Source organism: Thunnus maccoyii, chromosome 1 (assembly GCF_910596095.1).
Source record: "Thunnus maccoyii chromosome 1, fThuMac1.1, whole genome shotgun sequence".
Taxonomy (NCBI): domain Eukaryota; kingdom Metazoa; phylum Chordata; class Actinopteri; order Scombriformes; family Scombridae; genus Thunnus; species Thunnus maccoyii.
In genome coordinates, this window is record NC_056533.1 from 38,750,332 (window position 1) to 38,775,844 (window position 25,513).

At 39.1% G+C, this 25,513-nt stretch overlaps 2 long non-coding RNA genes across 2 annotated transcripts; both read left to right on the plus strand.

The window, feature by feature from the left end:
- Positions 1-254: 254 nt before the first annotated feature.
- LOC121903919 lies at positions 255-5,235 on the plus strand. The gene is made up of 3 exons (XR_006098134.1): positions 255-924; positions 2,583-2,667; positions 5,082-5,235. It is a non-coding gene; the product is annotated as an uncharacterized LOC121903919 (long non-coding RNA).
- A 6,034-nt stretch (positions 5,236-11,269) lies between these two features.
- On the plus strand, positions 11,270-15,537 carry LOC121903937. The gene is made up of 2 exons (XR_006098140.1): positions 11,270-11,351; positions 14,496-15,537. It is a non-coding gene; the product is annotated as an uncharacterized LOC121903937 (long non-coding RNA).
- The last annotated feature ends 9,976 nt before the right edge of the window (positions 15,538-25,513 follow it).

Consider the following 25,513-nt stretch of genomic DNA (forward strand, 5'->3'; position numbering starts at 1 on the left):
AATCTGGTGCCGCAATCAGTAATCATCAGGACGACATCATCCGTCTGTACTTCACAAAACTGTCACACATCACTGTTAAACAATAATGATGTTTTATGATGTCTTGATTTGGGTAAAATTGATCACTTTGTTAAGGTTAGAGAAACATGTGATGTGGGTTTAAGCTACTACTTCCTTAAAGTTAGGCCACCTTTGTCGTCATGGCTACAATAATAAATTGGCCCCTCCTCCCCGGCGCAATGACAAGAGAGAGAGAGAGAGAGCAGTGGTGGTCAAGCGAGCTAGAGAGTGAAGGAAGAGAGCGAGCGGCGCTAGCGAGGACAAAGCCGTGAATCAGACGAATAAAACGTTATTTTCTGATTGTTTCACGGTGGTTAAATGACGTTCTAAAGCACAAATAAACACACTCACACCCCCACACAGCAACACTGCCCAAAGCTTCTAGTGGGTCAGAAGTGATGATTGAGAGGGATTACTTTTGTATGAGTCTCTACATTGTTTTCTTTTTTAGGAAAATCCTGCATAGTATGCCTTTAAAGTGCCAACAAGATTATATATATATATATATGCATATAAAAGTCATATATTTAAGAGGGCAAACTGCTGCTTAAACCTTCACCGTCAGCTTTGTTAGTTTACCGCAGCAAATGTTTCAGTAATGTTTTTACCCTTCTCGCTCTCTCAGTTCTCTCCCGCTGCTATAAAACAAAGCCAAACAGTCAAAGAGAAACCGCAGCTCATTTAAAACCTGGCCTCTGAAACGAAACATTTCTAACCTGGGATAAAAGTCCAGCCGAGACCCCTGCTGGCTCTGGATCCCTCTTATCTTTCCAGTAGGCTCATGAAAGGGGAAATAGTGAGGAAAAGGAAGAAGAAGAAGAAAGTGGACTTGTTAAAATGCTCCTTCTGCATCTGTAACTTACAGTATGTAACTTTTTCCTGTCTGAAATGTATTTCAGATTTAATGTCGGGTTCAAAGAGTCTGTAAGAGGAAGCAGTGAAAATGAAAAAGCAGAATCTTTTCCAGGTGTAGAGTCACACCTACAGTACAGCCGTCACAGATGTGCAGCTACTGTAGTTAGTAGTAGTAGTTAAACTTATTTATATTTGCATTTAAAAACTACAATTAAGCAGTAAAATCTGACAATTAAAACAAAATGAAAAAAACAGAATAAAATACCTCTAGTGTAAGACTAATGATAATAACAATAAATAAATAAATAAATAAAAATGATAAAACAACAGTATGATATATTTGAAATAAACTGTGGTATCAGTTAAATACTACATTATTTTTTTGGTATTTAATTGATACTATAAAACATCCATTAAGTGTGCTATAAACATAACATTATGTTTTATTTAGGTAATCATGTCCCACAGCGGTCAAGTTTCACTTTTGTGACTTTCATCCAACTTCAGTCCGAGTGTCGCCTGCCGCGTCCGCAGCAAACAGCCGCATCACATTAAACCTGCCGGAGACAAAACTCTTCTGTGTTTATGTTTATGACTCAAGAACAGGTGGAAAAAGGGTGTGCCAGGATAATCTTTCTGAGTCCCTTCATTTTTTTTTAAATCTGTGAAACAGGTGGAAAAAATAAGTTTTGGCAGGAGAAAAAATGTTAACTTGATTTTTTAAGTGTTTGTTGTTGTAATACTCATTTCGGCTGAAGTGTAGCACTAGTCCATGTTCTAAATGGGACTGAAAACGTTTTATGCACTCTAAACACAAGGTAAATATAATGTTTGTTAGCAAGTCATGTATCATGTCTTTCTTTTGGCTAGAAATGTATTTTAATCAGCACTAATCTGCCGTTAGCATTAGCTATACTTATGTTATTATACTTATGTTAGCCAGCTAGCTAGCAAGCCACAAACATTGTTCATGGCTAACCAACAGCTACAACCTGGGTTAACGCGACTGCATAGCTAATGTTAGTTTACTGTAACGTTAGTCATGCTAACGGCGACACTTCACCCCTTATGATCTGGATATTTGGACACTTTCTAAGGGAAAAGGATCATTTTGTACATTTAATGAAAGCTATACACAACAGAATAAGCACTCTGGATACATTTTGATTTTGGCAATTTAAACTGATATGGTTACTTTTCATATTTATGATATAGAATTGGATGCTGTTTAGTGAATATTACAATTATAGTACAATGTTTATTCTTAATCAGTCCTTCAGTTGACAGTCGAACCGTTGGTACTCAAACAGTTGGTTCTCAAATCTTTTCATGTCAAGGACACCTAAATTGATATGTAACAAGCTGTGGACCCATTTGATAAGAGTTTTGTCCTGTGGATCTGAGGAGACAGTTGTTAGATATGATTTAGTAGAGAATTCCATAACTGTCTGTACTGTACGTGGAGAGAATAGTCATTCTTATACATTGTGCTAACTTCTAATGAATAAAATATTAGTAAAAATTAAACTACTCCCCATTTTTATGGGGACGCCCTAGAACCCCCTCAGGGACCCCTAGGGGTCCCCGGACCCCACTTTAAGAACCGATGACTTAGATTAAATCACCTTGAGGCCAGTAAACTCATTTTTGTTTGTTTAATATTCCAGAGGGAAGTCCAACATTTGACTTGTGGGTCCAGTAATTCCATCCTAGAGGTGTAATCCCCGTCGGTGAAGGAGGAGGTCATGTAAGGTTAATGAGCTTTGTTTATTTATTTAATGAATAAAATACTTAACAGCCTCTATGACTGAATGATGCAGAATGAGACCTACACACTGTTGGGCAGAAATCCAAACCTGATCAGCTGTGCGTAGGAAAGGTGTTATTGAGTACGACCCAAGATATCCAAACATATTGGAGCGGTGAGCTAAACTTGATTTTGTTGGCAGATCAAAGTGCTCAGAGAGAAAATAGGAATGTGTTGTTAGTCTCACCTCATGCGAAACACAGTAATGATTGTACAACGTGCAGAGCATTAAAAAGACCCAATTTCAGCTCACTCTCTCAATACATTATGATTATACTTCTCACTTTAAGTAGTGAATTCCAAACTTCCTGTTTGTTTTAAACAACTCAAAGGTCCGAGCACACCTGAAGGTCCCATTGTTGACCAAGTACCTGATCAGATGAGGACATGATGAGTTTACAGCCTTTCAGTATTGTGTCAGAGTTGTACCTATATTCAGACATTTACACAACCTGATTAATTTCACTGTATGCAGTCTCTTGTAGACAAGATGTTACATAATTAAACTGCAGTCTGTTTAATGACAAGTCGGTTCCATATTAGTAATGCCAGCCAGGCAGTAAGCTGAAGACTTAAAAGACTATCATCAGTATCTGAGTAAACTGTGTTACAAAGACATTTCTTTGATAGGAAAATGTTTCCACTCAGTTCAGCTTTTACACGTTTTACACCCAGTGGTTTGTGGTTACCAAGCATCCTCAAGATTAAGATATCCAAAATACATTTTCTATTCACTGCTCCAGAATTAATGGCACCCATGGCAAGTAAAATATCAGGCAAGTATGCTCCAATCGTTTGAGCATAATTAAGTAGGTGGTTGGTGCTTCACAAGCCTGACAGCCCATGACTTAACTAACACTGGGATGTTTTAAGTATACAAGAGTTCATTTTTATCTGAGATGTCTGTTGCTCAACCTAATTCTCATGGTCAAATAATCTGTCATATGAAGAAACAGATGAGTGAAATATTAAAGGAAAAACTGGCCCAGGTCTGAATGCTTGACCCCTACAGTGAGGCGGTCTGGGGGCTCTGTTATGCTGTGGGGGGCATACCGATTGTATGGAAGTCTATGAGAAAATGACCCTACTTCTCTCTTGATTTATTACCTCAGTACACTGTTTCCTAATGAGTTTATGGTCTCAATCATTAGTTTCAAGTCTTCTTCAATACAGCATCATGTTCATTTTGTAATTTATGGCTCCATTTAGAGTAAAATAGATGATAAAGCAGCGTATGCTTTAGGGCATGGCTACGATGTGATTGACAAGTTGCTACCATGGTGACAACTTTGCTTACGTAATGTAACTACTGCGTATAGGCGTAGCTGCTGTTATTTCACAGCGTGTTTTCAGTTCACTAAAGTTAACTGTAACATTGTGGTCGCCTAAAACAGTCTTGTTCAGCATTTAGTTGTAATAAAACACCCGTCAATGAGTCAGATGATCAGTTTTTCCGATGAGTACATTTTGTTTTAACGGTTTTAGGCCTGTTTTTGGCTAGCGAAAATTAGCACTAGCATTATCACTGTTAACCATAGATTGTAAATGCACCATGCTAACGAAGCTAGCAGCTAGCGCTATGGTCAGCTCCACCCTCTCGTCTAAATATGGTCACTTCTGGCTCCAAAAATCAAACATGGCGACGGCCAAATCCAAGATGGCGACGGTCAAATCGCTACACTAGAGACTTGAAAACGGCAGTTCGCAAACCAATGGGTGACGTCACGGTGACGTCCATATTTTATACAGCCTATGTATACAACAGGTGTTTTTTTTTAAAAAAGCTTTGATTTCAAACAATGTTACCTTTATATAGACACAGTCTGCTGTCTACATGAATATGCTTGGTACTGTGTGCCCATGCTGCAAACAAAAGCAAATGTTTAAATCTGCTGCCAGTCTGCAGCACAGAGCACAGATTGTTGTTTTTGTTTAATGGACTGTCTGTCTAACAGGACATGATGGGATAATTTCAGACACATGCTTCCTGTCTGGCCATAACCACTCCAGACAAAGTAACATCCCAGCTGCAATGAAAAGAGCTTTTTTGAAAAATGTCACTTCTTTGACACTGAAAGGGAAATTACCTTGCGGAGATAAATATCTGTTGAATCACACACCTTTTTATTATCTCCAATCAACGCTTTCAGGGACAGCAGACATTTCAAATTGAAAAACCAAAAAGTGGTGTGGGGGGGACACTCTGTCCAGCATAAGCAGAACAAATACAGAAATAAATATGATTAAGATGCAAATTACACAGTGATGTTTGTTTGCGGGCTCAGCGGTCAGAGCTGTTTGTGTTTTCACACTGCAGACGGTCTGATGTAACTGTTCTTTGCGGTGTTTGTGTGTTCAGGCCTTGTTAACCTGTCTGCAGTGGTTGCTATGGAGTGATGGAGGAAGTGGGATGAATAAATGAAGCTGAACAGAAGAGCATGTTTTCTTATAATAAAGTGCTTATAATCAGTGTTTTTGTATCTCCAGTCTGATGTCTCAGTGTGTAATGTGTTATTGGCTCATAGTAATGAACCTACAGAGAATTATCAGTGACTCTGCAGCTTTACGGAGCTTTATAGTGAGTTTCAGCTCGTTGTTTATCTGTCTGGCTGCAACTTTACTGTTCTGGTTCACTCTCAGTGTCTCACAGCGTCGTCTTCAGAGAAAAAGCTGTAAAAAGCCACTGTACACTACCTGCTCAGCAGCAAACAGACACAGTTAGCTGTAGACTAGCTGGTGAACATAGTGGAGCATTTAGCAGCTAAAGAGCCAGATATTTCCCTCAGGAGTTGGTAGAGAGTAAAAACAGAGCTAAAAGAGAGTGAATATTGGACTCACATTCACCAGGTGGACAGAAACACGACTCCACATGAATGATAATGTTGCTCCTTAACTGCTGGATGTGGAAATAAGCAACTGTCACATTTGCAACTTAAATTAAACGTACAATATGTAATTTCAGTTGCTATGGGGTCTCAATCAAAACAACAACAAAAGACGGAGTGTGATGACGGTGTGAAGTAGCAAGGGATCATGGGAGTTGTTGTCTTCGTTGTTAAATAACCAGCTTCACCGGGATAGGATTACTCCAGTGTGAATCGTTCGGGATGTTTTTACCCGCAGAGGTCTCCTCCTCTCCAGAACAAACGGACCCGGTGATTACAGGTAAAAACACTGATTAAAACTGTTTCACCTAAAAAATCAATATTTCTCCGACGATGTTTGGTGACCACCGGACTTCCTGGAGGGGCTGTTAGCCGAGCTGCTGCTAACGTTTGCCCAGTTTATTTCTCGGATAACTTCAGATCCAGACGTCCAATGACTAAAATCCTTCTTCCAGCTAAAAGATATAGTTAAAAACCACCTAAATTTATCATGAAAATGTGGCTTAAAACTGAATAAAAGTCAATTTATAACAGTTTGTGTGGAACAACCACAATGCCGATGTATTATCTTGTATGTGTGTAAGTTACTCTTTGGTAGACGCCATTGTAGCGGACAAACACAGCGCCGCCGTATGCATCTTGTGTGTGTTTACTCTTTGGTAGAGGAGGTATGACGCCATTGACAGGCGACTAAATGAAAGACCCAAGATTTCTCTGGGTTTGGAAACATTTAATAATGTAAGTACACAACTCAACAACATATATAACATAGATCTAGTTGTTTTTAGACATTTTAATGCAGAATAATTACATATTATACCTTTATTGGGAATTATTTGAAATTTGAGGTAAAAAATGAGTCATTCCTGAACTCAATTTGGTCATCTGTGCCATTAAATCACTTGATTGGTTCCCCTTGACTCAGTTATTTGTGCCCTCAGATTACTTCATTCTTGCCCTCAATTTGCTCCTTAAAACTGTGCTGTTTGGATTTAAAAGCTTTATTCCGATCTTGGTCTAAGTTACATAATTGAGCAGCGACCACAGAACGATCATGTCGTCCTGACAGTTTAATTGTTCTAATATTACCCTCTATTCTGATGTACAGTTGGCTTTTATCATTTCCACGCTGCCTTCCCTCTCTCTCTCTCTCTCCTCTGTGAAGCAACATGATGATAAGAAGCCGGAGGGGCTGAGCCGCTAATGGCCTGCATGACAGACACGATAAGCATTCATTGTCTCATTAATTACGATAATGGAATGGAAATACATGTATGTGAGATGAGTTCGGCCTCGGGAGGAGAGGACACGTATGTGTTACGGCGGGGTCGCAGTGCAGTAAAGAGAGCAAGGAGCTGCATTAATGAAACCGACCTGTTCTGATGAAATGCTGTGAAACGCTGTGTTAACATGCAAATGATGCACTCAGCACACTAAAGAGAGAAAAATCTGTTATTTAAATAATAATAAACTTTATTTGTATAGCGCCTTTCAAACATGAAATGCAGCTCAACATAAATTCCATAAAACATTTGAGGCACTTAACAAATCAAACGCTGCAAAACAAGCAATAAAATTCAATAAAACTGAGTGAAAAGGAAAAAAAAAATCAGTGAGATTGAATAAATTAGGCACAAAGATGTAAACAGTCTCCTTAAAAGCAAAATGTAAAATGTTCCTTTAAAGGAATTCACAGAAGTTGCACATGTCCTCTTAAATATTTGAGATTGGATGTCTTTAGAAATAGTTCAATTCTACTCAGTGTTTTTAATGATCTTTAATAATGTAGAATAGAAAGAAAAGTCTCTTTTCTGTCTGTTTTTCGTTGTATTTAACTCTGTTTAGACTGCTCGGTATCTATCTGTCTTTATTGACATTTAAATTACATTTTCCTCATTATTTTATTATTATACTGTATTTCCTCTGTGCTGTTTTTAATGCATGATGATTTAAAGCAGTTAAATTGTTCTTGTGTATAAAATATCTCCAGATAAACCAGCGTTCTGCATTATGAGATGTTTACTTTGCCTCGTAGCCTGTTTGCTTGTTATTACTTATATTTCCATGCAGTTTATAGATCGTGTTGATTCTCAGCGTGAATCATTAGCAGCTACTGAATGTTTCAGCCGCCTCAGCAAGATATTTCATAATCAATAGATTCAACCACAGGCAGTTGCTTAATTTGCTACTTTTTTACTACTGTATTCTGTTGAATCCCTTTAACCATTCTGATTGATTTAAGAATAATAATAAAGTAAAAACACCACAACAATGTGGCTTAAATTACCTGAGAAAGAACGTTTTCTTTATTCAGACGTGGCAGCCTCCCGGGGTTCAGCCTGAAACAAGGCTTAATGAACTGTTGACGTGTTTGATTTAAACAACAGGGTATGTAAATGGTGCAGCATATTTAATATAATATCTTTACAATAAAGTTGTTTCAGACTGAACCCACAACAAGACGAGCTGATATGCAAAATGTGTTTTCCTGCTCTCAGATCTTCAATAAAGAGTCATATTTTCTTTAGACTCACTGTTTACATACATACATTTAATATGCTGTTGTCAAAATATGAAAATGCTACAGAGACATTAGAGACAGCAGTAAATGACAAACCAGCTGCACAGATCAGAAAGCGTGTTGCACCACAGAGATCAGTTACAACTAAACATTTATTTTATACTCACTGATGGCAAAACAGCACTTTTTTTCCTGCCACACAGCATCATTTTTCATTAATCGCTGCCGTTTTACAACGCAGTAAACCAGTTGAGACCTAATTTATTGATATATTTCCATATCCGTCCAGTTTAGCTGTTGCAACAGTTCGTTGGATCGGCTGATATGAACAGCTGATGTCGTCGCTGCAACTTTCCAAATAGGCGTTAATTGGATAAACTGACCACATGTTGAGATTCTACATGGTTACTTTCTGATGTATTAACAGTCTTAAAGTCCTTTCAGCCTGGCTTAATCGTTACTGGGCAAACTGGACGCTACAGTGACTCACTATCGCCCCCTGTGGTACAAAGTGGTATTACGAGACAGGACGGGCCGGAGCTAGCGGGTTAGCATGCTAACTCCAGTAGATATCTCTGCAACACAATACATAATGGTCTCTACTGTTATTTCTTCACATCCTGTTGATAATTTTAGTTAATTTTGGAATGTTTTAAACTAAAATTCTGGCAGAATCTTACACATCATACCTTTAAGTGGCAAACAGACACAATACAGTCCCATGCAGATATATTTATATATATTTACTTATTTGAGTCATTATCCAGACTCATAATAAAAACCATCAGTTAAGTCAGGACACCTGGGCTGAGTGTGTGAACTATCCTCTTGTTTTCTTAAGCATGCTAACAACTGCTAATCAGCATTAAACTCAAACTACAGCTGAGGATTTTTCGCAGGTATTTGGTCACAAACCAAAGTATTGCAAACATTAAAATGTGGACCTGATGAGCTTCAGTCCTTCTACGCTGCAGCATTCAGCCACATCACTGCTGTGTGCTCACAACACAGACAGCCAAACAGACTGGATACAAAGATTTAACTGATGTCGAGACGACTAAAAGCCTCAAAGCCACCAAATGACCATAAACATTTTTTTCTTCAGTGTCTCAGTGATAGTTGTCACAGTGCAAACAGGAGCTAATAGTTCAATCAGCAGGACTTCTCACGGTGACAATCTGCCAGAATGTAAACAAACAGAAGAAACAGGTGAGCCACACCGACTCCATGGAAACATGACTTCCTGTCTTTATCCCCTACAGCATTACAGGAACTGCACTTCCAAATTTAGCAATAAATTATCCCTGATGAAAGACAAAAAATAACAAATCCATTAATATATTCAATTCTTTTGACAGCACCGAGGCTCAGAATATCTTATCATCATGGATCTTATATTCCTCTATACATCCATATGCAGTAAATATTTTCCTGGTGTTGAAAACCTGCAAGCAGAAAGATGCAGAGTAGAGGTTTCTGGCACAACTTCACCTACTTCCAAGATAAATGTAGAAGAGAAAGAAGTCTAAAGAGGTCAAAACTCACTTGTAGTATATAGCAATAAAGTTGTTCTATATACTACAAGTGTTGCTGGAGTTTTTACCTCTTTAGACATACAAGCAGTTCCAGTTTCAGTCTCTTTATTTACAGGCTTCTAGCAGAGTCATATGTCATATGCAGAGTTATATGTATACATGAAGTTGAGGGTTCAAAAGGTTAAGGAGGGTTTAAATTCACTGTAACTGGAGTTGCTAATGCAGGAATGTTTCTGAACATTTCTGAGCAATCTGTGACAAAATAAAAAATATCTGTTGATCAGATCTGTAGCACAGAGCGCCGTGTGTAACCAGACACTTCCTGTTAGTCTGAGCCTTCAAGCGTCTGATGTGTGATGTGGTGTAATGAGACAGGTAAACTTCCGCTTCCTATCTACACCGCAGATTTCAAAAGAGACGAGGTGGAGCAGGAAGATCCAAATTTATGAATCAGCCAGGTTGCTGCCGCTCCACCGACTCTCTCTCTCTCCTCTCTACAGATCTGAGGAGCGGAGGTTTTTAAGATGCTAATCCTGTCGACCTTGAAGCCCTGAGGCGCCAGCTGAACTAGCAAGGCACATCTCTCCCGAGCTCCCTGTCACTCAATAATCAAACAGGCAGAACCTCCCTGCAAAACCTCCCCACCGATGATCCCAAAGCACACACAGCGTACACGCAATAAGCACACACGTTGCATCGACACCCCCCCCCTTAGCCATCTGCCTGAGGAAAACACAGCAGCATGCAAACACACTTTAACCTGCTACACACACTTAAACCAATCTGTTTGCATTCAGTGTGTGTCATCTGGTGCAATCTGTCACACGTGACTGAACATGCAAACTAACGAATCAACAAACTCTGACCCATAATGAGCCGTGGTATGAAGTGTAACAAACACATTAAGGGAGTGAAGCGTCTACCTGGGCGAGGGCGATCGGTGAGGAGCGTCTGTTGGCTGAGAAAAAGGTTTCCGAGGGAGCAGTTTGCTCTTCATGCCTGTGTGCTTCAACTTCCAACCGTAATCACCGTTTCATTCTGGGGCTCAGGAGGAGTTCGGTATTCTCCCGCAACTCCTTCCCCTTCTGAAGACATGTGAACTGATTCCAGAGCTGGAGGTAGTGAGGTGGAAACAATAAAGCTCAATGGGAGTGTCGCTCTGCTTTTCATTGAGCAGCTGCTGTGGGATATAAACTGGTTCCTGATTGGGCTCCAATCTGTTGGCAAAATGTGACACTTTTTCATGCAACTTGATTTAATTCAATGTATTACTTCACAGTTGCTGCGTTTTTTTAAAAAACAGTTGCAGTTAAATGAAAAGCTGCAACTAACAATTATTTTCATCTGTTTGTTATTTATAATTGTTTGGTCTGTTTAACATCAGAAAACAGTGAAAAGTCACAATTTTCTAAAGCATAAGCTGACATCAAGGTATTGTTTGTTTTGTCCGTCCAGTCTGAAACTCAAAGATAATCAATATATCTTCCAGTATTAAAAAGGAAAAGCAGCAAATTATCCAATTTTAGAATCTAGAACCATCAAATGTTTGACCTTTTTGCTTTATAATTAACTTTGCAATATATGTGCAGACAATCAACCATTCACAAAACTCCTTCTCCGATCGTAGCTTAGCATCAAGCTTTGGATTTCTCTGCAGCGGTGTGCAAGTGACACTCTGCAGTTTGGAGGTTGGTGTCTGTTTTTAAAATCTCCTTTTAAGAAATTAAACACACAATATGTAATTTTATGCCGCTACGGGTCTCTCATTCAAAACACTAATAAAAGACAGAGTTTGATGACTTTGTGAAGTAGTGTTGGGATCAAGTGTCTTCATCACTGCAGTCAGCTTCTCCCAGGTTTGGATTCCTTCATTGTTCATCGTTCAGGAGGTTTTTACCAGGAGTGAGATTATCTGCAGACGTCTCCTCCTCTCCAAAACAAACAGGCCCCAGTGATTAAAACCGGTACAAACACTGAATAAAGCAGTTTCATGTTCAAAAATCAGTGTTTCTCTGCCACTGTTCGGCAGACACAAGGCGTCCAGAGAGGCTGCGAGCCAAGCTGCCGCTAATGTTTGCTCAGCTTGTTTCTCTGATAACTTCAGATCCAGACGTTCAAGGTATTTTTTTTTCAAATTATGCACACAGGTTTCCTCCTCTCCAATACAAACAGACAATAAAAACACTGAATAAAGCAGTTACACGTAAAAATCAGTGTTTCTCTGAGGCTGAGGAGGGGCTCTCTGTTAGCCGAGCTGCTGCTAACGTTTGCTCAGCTTGTTTCTCTGATAACTTCAGATCCAGACATCCAATAACAATAATAATAACTATCCTTCATCCAGTTAAAAGATACAGGTAAAAACCGTCGAGATCTAATGCTGATGTATTATCTTGTGTGCGTATACTCTTCGGTAGATGCCATTTGTTGAAGATCACAACGCCGACACACGTATACTCTTTGATAGAGGGGCTATGACGCCATTGACAGGTGACTAAATGAAATGGACCGTTACCTTGATTAAAATTACGAATTTAAAATCTCTGGGTTTGAAAATTGTTGGCGCCATTTGGAATAATGTAAGTACACAACTTAACAAAATATATAACATAGGTCTAGTCGTTTTTAGTCATTTTAATGCGAAAAGTTAAATATATCTTTAATGCAATGTGCTGCTAACTGTTCTTTTTTTGTTTTTTTTTCTTGGGATTTATATGTTTATATCATTTTTTAATGTAGTTTTTAGATATATATCTTTATCCTTTCTGTTGTTGCACTAGTGCGGGCTAGGAGGAACAGCATTTTGTTTTTTTCCGTATGCAAGTACACAAGAAAATGACAATAAACTAAATCTTCAATCTTGAAAATGGTCCATCGGAGAGAACGTAGATGATGCAACTAAACCCTCATAATTATAATTATGTTTCAAGCCTGTGACTGTTGTCTGACATCCTGCTCTACAGGAGATAAATTACACACAAGTCAAAAAGATAAATTATCTACAACTGGACTTAAAAACGGTTAAATGAAAGGTATCATGATATATGTGAATAAATAAATAGAATAACTACATCCTCCCTTACAGGATACAGGAGAATGGTATTTCTCAAATCCGTAGTTCTGGAAGAAAAACAACAAACACAACTGATGAGCAACAGGATCCCAAAGTCAGAAGCTTTAAACATAAACCATTTCATAAATTCAACATTTAAATCAACAATGACAAGATTAAAACATACAAGTAATGTTAAAACTACACACATTACAAAAGGTAAGTTATATCTATAATTGAGCTTAAAAAACAGTTAAAATTGATTTGTCATAATATAAATACACAAACCAATTAATGAATAAATACATACACAAACGAAGTCAACTCAGTTAATATGTATGCATAATGGTATTCATTGTGTGAGATCATGTGATCAAATTGAAATTGTTTCAAAATTGCAGGTGATACGTTAATCCTTCCCATGGTTTGGGTTAAAACACCCCAACGTGACGTTAAAGAATGTCTGGTTAGTGGTCTACAAGAGGTCTGATGTTGTGTCGAAGTCTATCCCCCCTTGAATAACATCCCTCTCCTGTTGTTAGTGAGCTAATTAGGCAGGGCTAGCTCGTTTAGGGTTTTGGCAGTAAACAGGATGGTGTATCGGTCAGGATACAGGAATGAGGATGAAGAGACGTAATTGCTTCTCTGAACTGTGTTGTGGTCCAGACTCAGTTAAACATAAATATATATTGAAGCTTCACAGTCCCCGTTTAACAGAATAATAGCTGAGTTACATACAGATGAGAATACTCCTCAGAGAAATAAACAAACTTCTCATATGTATCACTGACCAAGTCACATAAAGTATAATGGCGACACCCTTTGGTCAAATAAAGTACTAGATAATGACATCACACCACGGACATTTTCCTTAATGGAGGTGTTATTAATTTAACTCGTCACAGCAGTGCAAACAATATTACTTTAACTTAAACATATGAAGGATTACCGTAACTAACTTAATACTTCCTCCAGGAAATTACAGCATGAGCGTCGTAACTACACCGGAAATATCGCTCGTCACGCTGGACACGTGTAAATATGTAGTTAAGCTAACGAGGTGTAAACATAACAACGGAATAACAGACACCTACTTCTCGTCATTGACTGAACGCTTGGAATACCACAACTGGAGTCAACATGAGAAGAACAGCAGGAGACACTTTCACAACCAGCAGTTTTTGTTGTTCTTCTCTTTATTATTTCGCTACTTGATCCACATTTCGTACGTTTTTTTTGGTTCTCTCTAACTGCTGCATACTTTCAGATGTCAAACTGCTGCTCATTCAGCAGATGTATGCTTGTAATTTTCTTTATTGTAACATGTTTCAGTGACCTTTATATATATTTTTTTTTAAAGTACTGAAGTTTATAGTAGCAGTCTAGAGTCCTTTTGTCACCTCAAGACTCAACTGTTCAGACATCTATTATCCTAAAGACCCCATTCAAACTTTGAAAAGTTTTAAAGTTATATTTTCTGTGTGATACCTTTTGTACTTTTAGAGCAATTTGAGTCCAAAGTGATTTACAGCAGTTTCCAGGTCTCACCAGCATGTTGAGATCAGACAGAGGGGAGAGCAGAGGTCCTATACCTACAGTTTAACTTTCCAAACACACTTCATACCTCAAAATGTTTCCACAAGCTTCCTCTCTGTCAAAATGTAAATATATTTCCCATAGGAGTTCTAGTTTCTGATAGGGAGAGCGTTGCAGTACAATCAGCAGGCTCTCAGTCTTACAGATTCTTTCTTCCTTCAAACACTTCAAAAGCAATTTTTTTCAGGGATCCTCTGCCGGCTCTGTGGTAATGATCAGATTAGAAGGTTCTGGGTTTGATAGCAGCTCAGGGCAGTGCTCCTCATGATAATAATAATAATAATAATGATAATAATAATTGTTTTATATGTCTATCATGTACCATAATTCAATGTGACTCCAGCATCCTTTAATATTATAAGAATGCTTTTGTTTTGTTTTTCAATAGTTATTTTGTAAATGTGAATATTAGTAAGGTTAAATTGTACATATTTTCTAAATCTATTGTGGGATTAACTGTGTGCCCTTCACTGTTTTCTGGTGTTGGTAGAGATGTTGGTAGGTTGGGAGGCACCTGTGAGACGGTGTTTGTTGTCCATCAGGCTGCTACGTGTTTGAACTTTTTCTAAATTTATGGTCACTCGTAAAAAAAAAAAAAAATCCCTGCTTGACTGTTGCTCCTCATTTCTCATCACTCTTTATACCTCAGTCTGCTGACTTTGATCCTGTTTGTAAGGTTTCACCACCATCAAAACCTTTGACTGACCTTACTGTTTGCTGTGTCACATGTTTGACATATGAGTCATAGGAGCCATTAAGGGCAACATACAGCTGCTGCCAGTCTGTTGATTGAGGCTGCAAAAGGCTGAGTGTGTCCTCCTGATAAGATCCCGCCGCTTCTGTGTTTAGTCACCTCAAACCTTCAGGTGTCACTGACAAAGCAAAACTGCCTTTGTCTCACAAACACAAACAAACAAACAACACACACAGAAACATCACATACTGAGATGCACTGAATCCCACCTGCAGGCTACCTGTCAGTATTTCTTCAGCAGTGCAGCTGATGCTTTTCTTGGTAAACATGATGACAGCAAGGCTCGTATAGTTGTTTGATTTCACTACTTCCTGTTTACCCAAGACTCACGTGCATCTCTGCTTTGAGCATCCGATCACTTGATGTAACTCGGTAGGAAAGTTGTGTGTTCACGTCCCCACAGAGACAGAAGAATCGTTCATTTATGTTTAAACCTCAAAAACACCTGAGTACAATAAATCACATGATGAACGTCTCCTCTGGAAAGTGTGTGTTTGTGCTTTTTATGAATTGGTTACAGCAACAAAATTTACTCCCATTTGGTAAATTGCTACATTGAGAGACAGACCTTTTATTACAGATTCAAATGTGAAGGGTTACAACTCTGGTGGTTGTATTTATGGAAACCACAAGTTCACTCGTCAGCCCCCACAGACCAAGACTGTGGAGTAAAAACAAACTTGTGTTTGAAAAATACACACATCCAAGATGAGCATGTTAAAGGTTGAAGTTTCCAGGTCAGTGTTTGAGAGAACTGTGTGTGTGTGTGTGTGTGTGTGTGTGTGTGTGTGTGTGTGATTTGCAGATAGAAGCATCATCTTACACATGAAGCAGGTCATCAGGTGTCTTCCAGATGTGCTCAACACATCATTCCCTCCAACCTTTATACTGACTCCAAAACTTTAATGAAACATTTTAATGAAAAAGCCTCAGATTTTACACAAATACTTATTATTGATTTCAGGCAAACATAAACAGGTGGTTACAGGTGATAATCGGCCTCTGAACGTCCCAGAGTGTGAAGTAAAATTAAAACAAAACACTGCTTCTTGTTAGGATTTCTAAATATTGAGAAAATTTACAAAATACATAAAAGTCAGTAATCTTCTGGTCACATAGCTTGTCCTGGACCTCTGTTGGCATTTTTGTGAGGTAAAAAAAGCTAACATAAGCTTCTCTGTGGTGAACATCTGGTCACTCTTCAGTGTGTCCATCAGCAGTTTGTGTCCTCGCTCTCCTCCAGGACTCCTTCAACAGCCAAACACTGCTGCTCATCATCACTGTCCTCCTACAAAAAAAGAGGACAGACATGTTTTAAAAGCAAACTCATTACCATCAACATTTTACTGACTCATGCATCATAAGCCTGAACGTGTTTTACACACAGGATCCACACAGGACAGCTGGAGGACTTCTGCTGCTACACTGAGTTTGACTTCAAGGTCGTCATGTGTCACTTACGTGAGTTTTGGTGTAGTTGGTGGACAGAGATCTGTAGTCATAGTCAGATTTTGTTCCTTTTTAAGTGGGTGAGACAAACTACTTCACCTACTTTCAGCAGGGCGGTTTCCCTCCACAAGTTCACCATCACACGAGTGTCGTCCAACACGGCTTCCAGGTACAACACAACCAAAACCAAGTGAAAACCATGTTGTGCTCCGTTCTTTGATTGTAACTTTCTCCAATGTATTCATTTAAAAAGAAAACAACTTATTCAATGAAATTAAGTTTAAGCCACAAGAGGAAAACATCACTGAAACAGAATAGTGAAAACTAAACTTAACAGAATGAAATACCTGTTCAAGCATTGCGGTCCTCAGGGGGGACGTCTTTTTTCTATTTATTTTTAAAAAAAATTTTAATAGAAGACCAGATCAAAGTGGGCTGAAGGATCAACGAAAGCTGGAATTTCATCTTCAAATCTCAGGACCTGCTGCTGGGACCAGCATCCCAGCTGACACACCAGTCTGTCCTTGAGGTCCGTCATGTGCCCCCAGTAAGTCCCGGCCCTGGAGAGGAGGCCAGCTGGACCTTTTAGGGTGTGACAACCCACATGACATAATCTCACCACTTTACAGGATGCTTGAACAGCATCTGAATGTGAGCATGTGGGGAGTCTGAGCGAGGATGTATCCCGCTGCATATCTGACGCTGTCTTGGGAGTAAGTCTTGAAAATAAAGTTATAATGTGGACTCAGCAGGTGTTGGTAAAAACGTGGCAGGAGGAGGTAGTGAAGGTAGTGAAGCCCTCATTGCAAACTCTAAACTTTATCAAACTCCACTAAAAGCCCATCGATATCAAATGAATAAGGATGTAGTTGATTAATGACCCATTGAGGGGACTCCAGACGGGCCTCGAACCTTCCTCCACTAAACCTGATCTTGTGTGTCTCATCTCTAAATGGTAAACGGACTTTCTCATGCCTTTCTCGTCTTCCGTCTATGAGTCACATTCACCCATTGATGGCAGGGTACCATGCAAGCCTGCACATCAGAGGGAATCTAACCATTCATTGGTGTTCAGTATCTCACCCAAGGATGCTTCAACATGTGGACTGGAGGAGCAGGGAACCGAACTGCTGATCTTCCGGTTAGTGGACGACCTGCTCTACCTCCTGAGCTACAGCCGCCCTGTGGCTGAAGTCTGTCTTTGAGATAACAGCTCTGAGTAGATGGTCTGGAGCTGTATAATCACTTGTTAAGAGCCACCAGGGCTCGTTCCTGCAAGTGGTGGATTATTGACCATCCAGCCACAACAACATTACAAAGTGCGGTTGCTCCATAATCACTGTTGTCTCCTGTTTCCAGGCAACCAGAAGTAAATCTCTGGTGTTGTCTCCAAAGGCCTCACCCAAAGTCTTCTCCTCCTTCCCCTGAAGGCCTCAAACTCTACCAGATAAATCAGAAGCTGACATTGTAACTGTTAATGCTGTAGTGTTACCATAGCAACCACACCAGCAAGGCTCAGCTTATATAGCTAGACCAGATCTCCATACCTGGTAAATATATATATATATATATATATATGTATATATATGTGTGTGTGTGTGTGTGTGTATATATATATATCAGCCGTGTGTGTGTGTGTGTGTGTGTGCTTGGCTTCCATAACAGGAAGAAGAAAACTTATACAATTAACCCAGAAGAACCATAAATAAGTGGAGTTGTTAAACTAACTTGGCAACAAACTCAGCACTCTAACAGTCACCCAATTACTCCAAATGTAATTTAATTAAAAACTGGTTAATGATCTCAAATATTGGCAGAATTTACACAGAACGGAACTGATGACACAGAACAAGACACAACCAGTAGATCATGTTAGTTTCACAATTAATGCTTAAAAATAAAGTTTATCAGGGAGTTTCAGTTTACGCAGCATCTACACCTCTCTATCAGCTGGACAGAGTTTTGACCTGCATGTGTGCACACACCTACGTAGCTACGCTAACCACACACGCACACACACACACACACACACACACACACAGGTAGGAGATGCAGACCCAACAGAACACAAATAATAAACAGGAATGATTTGATGAAACTCATAAGTTATGTCTACATTAATCAGTTGGCTGATCAGTGTCGTGATCCGGGCAGATCTTGGTAGTATGAAGCCAATTTTAATCTTATTAGGAATCAAAGCAGTGAAGATGATGGAACTTATTGTTTTTGTTCTCATTACCCTTCTTCTTCTCTCTGTTTAAAGTGATTGTGCAGCAAAAAACATAAAACCTACTAAACACCTAAATTTCTCTCAATTTTCTCAAAATCTTATTTTCAGCATCTTGTCAGAAACTGTTGGGACAATCTGGTGGCGAACCCGTGGCCCCGGGCCTTTAATAGGACCACATGTGGCAAAAAATCAAACACAGTAATAACATTAGAGATGCACACTGTAGGCTTCTTATGACTCTCATAGAAAACTGATTTAAAATGATAAAACTAATTAGTTTCTCATTGAAATGTGTCTCGACTGCTGGTTAGTTATATGAAAGTGATGACTGAACACTGCAATACTCAAAATTAATTCAAACGGCAAAAATTAAGACACAAAATTGAACAAAAGTCAACCTAAAGTCAGAGTTACAGTATCAACTATTCACCTCATGTAGCCCCGCCCTTTATTTCTCTTCTGGTTTGAACACAATTGTGATGCAACTTCCGTTTGACGGTAAACGGCGATAAACAACTAAGCTAATTTGCAAATTTATTTACAATGAAAAGCAGTTAGGTTGCTGTAAAATAGCTGACATGGAAAACATGGTCAAAAACATGGGAACACACTTTTTCTACGCTGCGGTGGTCGGACTTGAGAAAGTGGTCAGAAGTAACGTACGGGGATATATTTAATTAATATGTGCTGTCCCTGGGAGCAGATGGAGCCACTATGAAAGGGATGCTCTGTTGTTGGCTTTTTGTCCACAAAGTGGAAGGAAAAACTCACCCAAATGTCCTTTCGTGTGAGTTTTTCAGGTTCAAAGCGTTCAACCAGAGTCTCAGAGCTTCGTCCTCCTTCAGAGGTGGGTGCAGGTCAGACGGGGCTCTGCAGGTAAACTCAGACCGAAGTTGAGGTTGATGTTCAAAACATTCCTGCTGTAAAAACTCCAGTTTATTGTTTATAGTATTTCTTAGCTTTAGCATTTTATTAGTTTTAGTCCTTCTTAGTTTAGCCTTTTATAGTTTTAGTATTTTATTTTAAAGTTTTAGGCTTTTTAATGTAGTTTAGTCTACATTTTAGTAATTTGCAGTTTAGTATTTTATTTCAGTATTTAATTGGTTTAGTGGTGTATTTATAGTTCTATTATTTTTTAGCCTAGTAGTTTCCTGGCAATAAACGATCCTGGACTCAATACCCAGTGTTGTTGTCTTCTTTGGTTACCACGCTGTTGCTCTCCACCCGATTTTTATTCCTAACTAAAACACCCCTAACCCCCCCCATTACATCTGCTGCTCCGCTTCCTCTGTGGAGACGTGCATTGAGGGCGTCCACACAAGGATTGGGTGCAGCAGGTTTGGTGGGGGCCTTTGTTCTTCAGGAGGGGGCCCAGTTTTTGGGTCAGTGGTAATGAACACTGGTTTTGGGTTGGAATCACGGCATCTGTAGTGAACATGGAGTCACAAGAATAAGCCTTACTTCATCTGACTGTGGTCTCCTCAGGAGGCGAGGGGGGTGGAGGGGGGGTGAGGGGGGGGTTTAGTTAAATGGTCGAGTTGTCACCAGAACTGAGAGCAGCAGCAGCAACACCTGATTGATGCCGGTAACCTTCACCATCCTAGATCGATAGCTCAGCTCTCGCCCTCCATCAGCCGTATCGAGCAGTCAGATACAGATGAATCCACAACATCATAATTAGCCTTTTAGATTATGGAAATCCTCTCAAACAATAGGCAATTGCTCCCTGAAGTAATTTTTTTTTTTTCCGGCAGATTTTTATAGCAGCTTGAATCTGAGCTGCTTAAGCCTCAAACACAAACGACAAAGCGTACAGACAATATGGGCGAGCGTTGTGATCTCAATCACTGCTGCAGGGATTCAACATTTTACTGTATCACTGTGCTCCATGATGCATGTCAAAACTTCCTAACATTCAATTTGCTTGTGTGTATATTGGTTGTAAAGACTGAGACTAATATTATGAATAAAATGAGACAGGTAGATATTTTATATGTATACATATTAGGATGGTTTTAGATAACTGCTTCCATTTTGGATCAATTTCCTAGTCCACAAAAATCCTTTATCTCTCCTCAAAACATTTCTATAGCAGCTTCTCATGTTGATCTGAGCGTCTCTGTATCTGCTTCAGTGACAGACGACATCAGCAGCAGTAGATTAGATCAGCTGTAGATAAATTAAGGTAAAACGGAGCATTCTCTGCTTAGATTGCTTTCTGCAGCAGCTGTCTGTATTCAGACAAAGACAAAAGTGTTTCTGCCTTCTCAGCCAACTAAAGGTGAACAGACGTCTTTGACTTGTAGTTATTTCAGCCTTTAGTTAGGCTGCATCACATCAAATCAATCAGGCGGTGCAGCGAAAACGCCAGTCATCCCATTCATTTGAAAGGGGGTAGTGCCGCACCAGACTGCGGCTGGGAAGTTGAGCCAGAGTCAACTTTTGGAGAAACGCAACCCGACGTCACTGCGGCTGAAGGCTGCGGTGACCAATCACAGCGGGAGATCAGACTGACAAGAGTTGTAAACTCTGCCGTGAGGGAAGACAAAGACGTTACTGGGACGAAGGGAGGACATTTCTCTTCGCTTGATGACGTTAGTAAAGTTAGACTTTGCTGTCGGCTTCCCGACTCATTTTAAAAAAGACGAGAGAAAAAGAGAGAGAGAGAGAGAGAGAGCAGCTGTGGTCGAGCGAGCTAGAGAGTGAATGAAGAGAGGGAGCGCTGGTAGCGAGAAAGCCGGTGAATCAGATCAATAAAACATTGTTTGTTTCATAGCGGTTACGTTGTAGAGCACAAATAAACACACCCACACCCCCCCCAGCACACCTCCGCTCGACCCTGCAACTGATTTGGTGTGAATGCAGCCTTACTTGTAAATGTTGGAAGGTAAATCCAATAAAGATTCGTTAAAGTATGAGAAAGGATTCAGCTTTGATAAGTGGATTCAATACTAGAATTGAATTTGATCAAATGTAAACATTCACTGGAACAGCAACAATCTGCTCTACGACTTCAAGACAGTGAGAAAATGAACTGCAGTAAGTGAGGTGGCGATCTGGATCTACTGCTTTTGAAGCGTGAAGCATTATGGACACAAATTAAACACACTTTAGCCACATGGACTGAATGAAGAGCTGGACTTGAGGTGGTGAAATTGATGAAACAAACAGGTCTATGTGCGGTCCTCCTTAAAGCAGAAAAATGTTATCGAACTGCAAATGAATCTCTTGTTTATTAGTAAAAGGCAATGAAAACCATACTGTAGGTAGCAAACTGTGTACTAATAGAGATTATAAGCAACACATAAGAGAGAGCAATCAAGCCCACACAGTCCTGAGAAGAGGTCTAATCAGCCACAATGATTCAAATCACCTGTGCAGGTGTAGCATGGCTGCAGAGTCTTTAATTCATTCATTTATCTGTTCGCTCTCCGTCTACTTCTTGTTCTTTTAGCCAAAACTAATCCAAACAAGGAGAAACTGTCCTCTAACAGCAGCTGTAAACACACTGCAAAAGAAGGTGAAAATGTGTATTTGATGGTGTAAAATGTTCAGCTGCTTCGTCTCCTGTGGTGTTTTTTTTAAATGTTGCTGCGTCATCTGTTTACAGCTGTGACACACATAGAAAATGTTGTGCAACGTTCTTCATTCTTTTATGTTCGGTTCTCATCAGTAAGCAGTAGGGATGTGCAGAGAGCCCAGTATTTGTATCTGTATTTGTTGAGGCAGCAAAATTATTTGTATTTATATTCATAACAGTGGAAAGAGACCTAAAAATACTTGTTTTTGTTTTTATTACGCTTTTAATTTTAGAAAATTAAAGTGTCAGTAGCTCCGGGAGTGATGTCCAAATTAGGAAATGTGCGTCATGTAGCAGGTGGATGTGACCTGCTGATAGACGTCACAGCGGAGCAGAGGAGAGACACTGAGATAGAGATGTAACCGACCTGCATGCTGGTATTTGACTTTTTTTTTTTTTCTTCCCGAAAACAAATAATTTTTTAAAATATTTGTATGAAACAAATATTCGTAAGAAACCGAATAACGTATTTGTATTCGGTTACACCCCTACTAAGCCGTTGCGGTGTTCTTGGAGTCCACATCAAACAATAAGACGCAGGATGCATGAAATGCAGAAGAAGCAAAGCATTCGGAGGAAGATTTTTATTCAGAGAAAATGTTAAATCCACTAAAGCTTTTCAGAAACAGAACTACAAACCTGCGGTTCTCTTCTTCACGGAACGGGCTGTACTGGAAATATTAAAAAGTTTCTACCTCAGGTAAAGTTGTTTTCATCCTGGGAAGATGGTGAACACCTGTGTGATCATGAAAATACCTGGAGGATGCAAACCACTAACAGGTTAATTAAAAAAAAAAAAAAAAAGCTAAATGTTAGCCCCGTCTCGACTGGAGGGCTCGCCTGCAGCATCATCGGATGGTCCCAAAACATCTGCACAGCGTATTTCAGCAATATGTGTGAAATTGGCTCCCAGTCTGATAACGGAGAACACATCCTGTTTATCTACTGGTGATTCAAAAGACACAGAGATGCATCTGTAATGGAGTGAAACAATGAGTCTATTTGAAGGAACAGAGGGAGGGAGGGAGGGCAGGGTGAGATTTTCTAAGTAAATGTTCTTTAAATGGAAGAGAAACATCTGTATTTGACAACATGCCACCTTATTTCAGCCCTGTAGTCTCTGTTGATAGCTGTGTGTTTGCTTATTAGCCTGCGGCAGACGAGAAGACACTAATACGATGCTTTGTTCCACGCTGTTTCGCTAGGAAGCCACTTAGTTTTTAGACATGACTTCCCAATAACAGGAGACAAAAGCTTTTCTGAAGCACAGCACGAGAAACGTGGAAATGTAGTATTTAGCTGGAATTAAAACATTCCACCATCACAGACTGTTTTATAGGAAAGACGACAGCAGGAGGATGAGAGGAAGAGAGACAAAAGGCAGAGAAGTGGAGGTGAAGGCAAACACAGTGATGGAAAAATAAAAAAGATATGCATCAAGGAGCAAAGCTGTTCGTTCAGAGACGACCTTGAGGAGGACAGAGGAGGATAGTGAAAGAAGGTGAAAAGAGTGATGAAGACGAATCAGGATGTACATCTAGAAAAGAGGAGGAAGAGGAGGATGTGAAGAGGAGGGAGGCAGAGCAGCAGCACATCTTATTTTAACCGACTCACTCAGCGTCTTTCAGCTACTTTTTTATTTAAATAGGGGAATAATAATTGTTTTGAGTGGATTGTGATCATTTGGGCAGAGTTCAGTATTACTGATAAAACCAGAACAGTCAGCTGTAATTTTTATTCTGTATTATGTGTCCTGTGTGTTTTTTGCTTCCTACTGTTTGTTATTGTGTTGTTATATATTATATTTATAAGGGACTGCAGATGAAAATGAGCTTTAAAGCTGGTGCAGTACAACAAATGTTAACATTTATGTTTAAAATTGTACATCATCCCAATAAATACAACAATTATTATTATCACTATTATCATTATTATTATTATCATCATCATCATTACTATTATTATTAATAGTAATTTCTCTGAGAAAATATTTGATATTAATGGAAAAACACACTAAAAAATAAATAAAACAACAACCATAGATATATAAAAACTTTATTATTATTACTATTATTATTATTGACAATATCTATGGTTATAATTGTATATCTGTAACTCTACATTTTGTTTCATTGACTGAATAACTAAATGCTCTTGTCGGACATGTTTACCCAGAATGCTTTGCAGTCATCAGAATCCTGATCACCGGACTTCCTGGAGGGGCTGTTAGCCGAGCTGCTGCTAACGTTTGTCCAGTTTATTTCTCTGATAACTTAAGATCCAGACGTCCAATGACTAAAATCCTTCTTCCTGCTAAAAGATATAGTTAAAAACCACCTAAATTTATCATGAAAATGTGGCTTAAAACTGAATAAAAGTCCATTTATAACAGTTTGTGTGGAACAACCACAACGCCGATGTATTATCTTGTATGTGTGTAAGTTACTCTTTGGTAGACGCCATTGTAGCGGACAAACACAGCGCCGCCGTATGCATCTTGTGCGTGTTTACTCTTTGGTAGAGGAGGTATGACACCGTTGACAGGCGACCAAATGAAACGGTCCGTTACTTTGATTAAATTACAGATTTCTCTGAGTTTGAAAACTGTTGGAAACATTTAATAATGTAAGTACACAACTCAACAACATATATAACATAGTTACAAGTTACATATTATACCTTTAAGCATTTTGCTTTTTAGTTTTTTTTTATAATTGACCTCATATGCAGTTCAAGACGTCCTCTCAACAGTTTTTATAGGCGTCTCTTTTATATAATGAAGTTCTATGGAGGAAATGTTTTTGGGGCTGCAGGGCTGAGCGTCGTATCAGCTCTTAATACATCCATCGGTTTTATTCATAATTATGACTGGATTCAGCTGCTGCCTCATTTAGTTATGTGGAATAACAAATTGAATTAGCAAGATCAGGTCATCCAAATGGATATTTTTCAATTACAGATACCAGCTTGAGAAAACAGATAAGTAAATGTAGCTTAAGGTGATGTTACAGCAGACAGCTTTAACTCGCTTTCTAGTTTCATTAGTTTAGTTTTTAGCTCACTTTTATAATTACTGCAACTGTTCCAACTGTTTTAATGGAAATGATTCATTTCTATGGCGTATTTTTACATAATAAAACAAATTAAATAAAATTTAAGGAAATAAACATGATTACACTTTTTAAAACAGAC